Below are 4483 nucleotides of genomic sequence, written 5' to 3'. Positions count from 1 at the left end.
TATGCAGATGACCTGGTTCTGTTGTCCCCTACACAACAGGGCCTACAGCAGAACCTGGACCTGCTGGAGCAGTACTGTCAGACTTGGGCCCTGACAGTAAACACACAAAAGACAAAGACAATAACTTTTCAGAAAAGATCCAGATCTCAAGGAAACACATACAGCTTCACATTAGGGAAAAATAAATTAGACAACTGTACACCCGGTTGAAATCCTGCACCTAGAGTTCTGTAAAAGCCTCCTACAGGTGCCCAGGAGAACCACCAACAACGCCTGTAGAGCTGAATTAGGCCAATTCCCATCATTCATCAAAATTCAAAAACGTGCCATCAAATATTGGCTCCATCTAAAAACCAGCGACCCCCACTCCTATCAGCACAAAGCCCTGCAACACCAAGAGCTGGGCAAAGAGAAGAGTCCCCTCACTCAGCTGGTCCTGAGGCTCAGTCCACTTCCTGACCCTGTTCTGCTAGAGGACCAGTCTGGGAACCAACCAATCAGAGTTAACAAAATTATAACAAAACAGAAACAAAACTACATCATCGATTGGAACACACAAACAAAAGCACAAAGCAAGATGCAGTGCTATCTGACCCTAAAGAGAGAGTACCGAGTGGAAGACTACCTGACCACAGTCACCAATGTCAGACTAAGAACCACGTTGACCAGGTACAGACTCAGCGAGCACCACCTGGCTATCGAGACCGGCCGCTACAGACACCAATGGCTCCCCAAAGAGGAGCGCTTGTTCCAGCTGTGCAAGAGCAACACAGTCGAGACTGAGCTGCACTTCCTGAAAGAATGCACCCACCTGCAGCCGATCCGGACTCAATATTTCCCCAAATTCAGACTAAAGCACCCGACATTTGACCAAATAGCCGACATTAACAAGACGGAGATCCTGCTGGGAGAACAGCCAGAGAGCTGTGCAGTCTAGCAGCACTTTGAGGAACAGTGAGTGACCACACCCACACACACACACGCACGCACACACACACACGCACACACACACACACGCACACACACGCACACACACGCCATGTTGATGCTGATATCGTCAGTTTTGTTCTTGTTGTTATTATTGTTGATGTAAATGTGATCAATGTCTCCCTGTTTATGAGCTTTGGCAATACTGTATGTCACTATGGTCATGCTAATAAAGCTTCTTTGAATTGAATTAAAGCACAAGTGACACTTTGAAATATGACAAAAACCCTACAGCAGGGGAAAGAATCAAGGCTGTATCGTTTTTTAAATATACACACCAAGGAGCCAACACTGACATAAATTCATTTGTAACAGTGACTGTTTTGAAATTAATGTCAAATAAAAACAGTGAAGAAAGTGCGTTTGTGTTGAAAGGAGTTTGGTGTAGACTTACGCTGTGTGCACCGCTGCGATCCCTGAGCTTTAGTCCATCCATGACAGCACTGGCCTCCACAGACATTCACCCTGCACACACAACAAAACACAGGTCAGCTGCATCTGGAAAAGTGAACAGATGCTAGTTCTACTACAATTTACATCTCCTTTACTCCTAAGTCAACATAAATCCTTCCTATACCTGATTGGATGTTTGCATCACTTGCTGGGCTGTCATTGGCCTGTGTGTTTCTAAGCTGGAGGCTGTTCCTGAATCCATTTGGGGTTAGAAATAGGCCAAGTCAAGTTTCATTTGAGGTCTGTTAACTTGATTGTTGAACATGTTGTCCATAAGGTTCAAAGGATACAAGTCATCATAGAAATGTTCCACCATAGTTATCTAATTTTGATCACAAATATACAGGGCTCCCCAGGTTCCCACCCAATGTTTTTCAGACTTGAGTGACGTCACAAACACTCGTGCTAAGCTCATGAGATGTGGTTTGTCCTTGTGATACTAAACATGACTATATTAAACATGGGCGGGCAGGAATCTTCTCTGATACGTATGTTGCTGAGCTGTAGCGTATATGGTGGTAGGTCTGTTAGCCTTGCAGTACCAACCTAAATCTCACAAGCTTAGTTTGACTACAAAAGGTCCAGAGACCTGGTTGGGTCGAGCTGTTGGACTCACATCCTCATCAAAGAGAAGGGCTAGGATGATGATGTCGCTCACCGCCTCCCGGGATTTTTGATGCATTTAAGATACAAAACGGAACTGAATTCTGCAACAGTATAGGTAAAGACTTCTACCCCTGGCCTATGACAACATGTTACACAATCAAGTAGTTGGAAACAGTTTTGGACTATAAAATACAAATTTATATTCATTTATACGAAAACCGATTCCTCTACATTGAAGCCTCTTGATACAGTTTATCAGTGTATCAATGCCCTTAGATTTATATCTGGTGAGGGATTTAGTACCCACCACTGTCTCTTTTATCAAAATGTAGGCTGAACTTCCTTGGTTCTAATACAGCATACTATTTATCGACAAAGCTTTTCATCAACAATTGCAAGTATGTCTAACAAGCTCGCTAAATTTAAATCGTATCACTATGGCACTTCACTAGTGATTCTATGGTCCTAAATATTCCATTCGTTAGAACAGAATTAGGCAAAACTGTATTTGAATATTATGCTTTATATAAATGGAATAGCCTGTCATTTATAAAGAAATTGAACAGTCTTATTCCATTTAACGATTCAAATGTCTTCCTTATGAAGCCATGTATACTGAATGTACATGCGCATTTTGAGTTGAACATTCTGTAACTTTTTTATGTAGGGGGGGGGGGGCATAAGGCCCAACGTAAGGCCCGGTGTAGGTTTGTTTTTCCACGTACCAACTTACGTAACAACGGCGTAGATTTTATGCAAGTATAAATTGAGCTTTATGCAAGGAAAGTTCATTTGTATAAGTGCTTTACATAAACCCACTTGGACAACGTGCAAATAAAAAGGACTACAAATGTTTCCACACTGATTTTCTCAGTGAGGAAACTTCTGACGTTTGCAGACCAAACCAGCAGTCCTCGGCCTCCTCCAGGATGGTGTCAGTCTGCAAACAGACATGAGGTCACCAGCTGGCCCTCTGCTGCACTCACAACTAACTTGAGCTTCCCCAATCACCATCACAGCAGACAACAGTACTGGGTCTCCGGTGGAAGCCTTCAGCTTTCTGCAGGACCAACATAAAGCCCAGCAGGAAAAAGACAGGAAGTCCACCCTGCCTCAGGATTTGCTGATCCAGTTCGCCAGACTGTTGTCTGCATGCCAATTACTATGTGCTTCTGATTCGCCAGGTAACACAACAGTGTCAGACTGCAACACACAGTCTGGACTCAGAGAAAGGACTCAGGCAGCATCACAGAAGCAATTTTTGGAGCTTCTGATTTGGGCAAACATTTGTACATTTGAGCTGGAGTGGAGAGTCGCAGCCGGTCACTGGAAAAACTGCATCTTAAGGCCCCCAGTTTTTAACACTGCTGACATGGCTGTAATGCTGTAAAATATTCATTTTGCTTCTTGTTTACCAGTTATACCCTGTAGACGTTGAACTGCTGGCAGACCAGGTCATGTTCTGCATGTTCTCACTACAATTAAACCTTTTGGATATTAAGCTGATGAAAGAGGTGTAAACAGCTAATTACTATATATGATACGATGCAATACGCTACGATGCAACATGCTACGATATGCTACGCTACAATACGATACAGAACAACTTTCACGTAAGCCAGAACTGAAATTCTTTTAGCATCCCTGGGTAGCTCATGTAAAAGGAAGTCATCATAACCTCGGACCTTAATGCTGGTAATGTAACGGCTTAGAGTCTGACTGTGTCCCCTAGGGAGGGGCTGCTGGGTCAAGTCACTTAGTTGTAGCCTAAGGTTGGGTACACCTGTCTGGTCTGGTGTTTGGCTGGATATCAAACCAGCGGCCCAAGCCAGCGCAGGTGCAGCCAATCCCTGTTTGAATTGAAAGATGGACAGAAGATTCATTGGAATACTTGTGCTTCTGAATATCCAGAGCTAACAAATTCGTCTCATATCTGTTGCTATACCAGGTTTGGTACAAAAACCAAGTTTAAGTCTGAAACGTAGCAATCTACTGCTAGCAACATTAGCAACTACATAGCGCCAACTTAGCCTGAAGTTCCAGGGTGTTGGGATCTATGAAAACTAATATGTAGGCCTACAGACATTTTGGAGATGAGTAGTAAGGCATTGAGTTATAATAATCCTTGTCATCCATTTCCTTTTACTTCAAATTAAACTGTGTGGGTATACCAAGAATGTGTAGGGCACAAAATGTTGTGGATGGATGGAAATCACACTGATAAAATTACTACTACGCTTCAAGGCCGACTTGTATCAGCCTTGTGATTTAGGAATAACTACACTGTAGGCTATTCCTTTATTTATTCCAACACCAAACATGGTTCAGTTAACAGGTCACACTGCAGACAAACACATAACTCCAATTACTGGCACTGGAAAGTCAGCACATGACAACAATGGCACTTTTTGTCTTCTTGACCACAACTACAATGCGA

Source organism: Etheostoma cragini, chromosome 17, assembly GCF_013103735.1.
Source record: "Etheostoma cragini isolate CJK2018 chromosome 17, CSU_Ecrag_1.0, whole genome shotgun sequence".
NCBI classification, from domain to species: Eukaryota; Metazoa; Chordata; class Actinopteri; order Perciformes; family Percidae; genus Etheostoma; species Etheostoma cragini.
Note: the sequence above shows the minus strand (reverse complement) of the source record.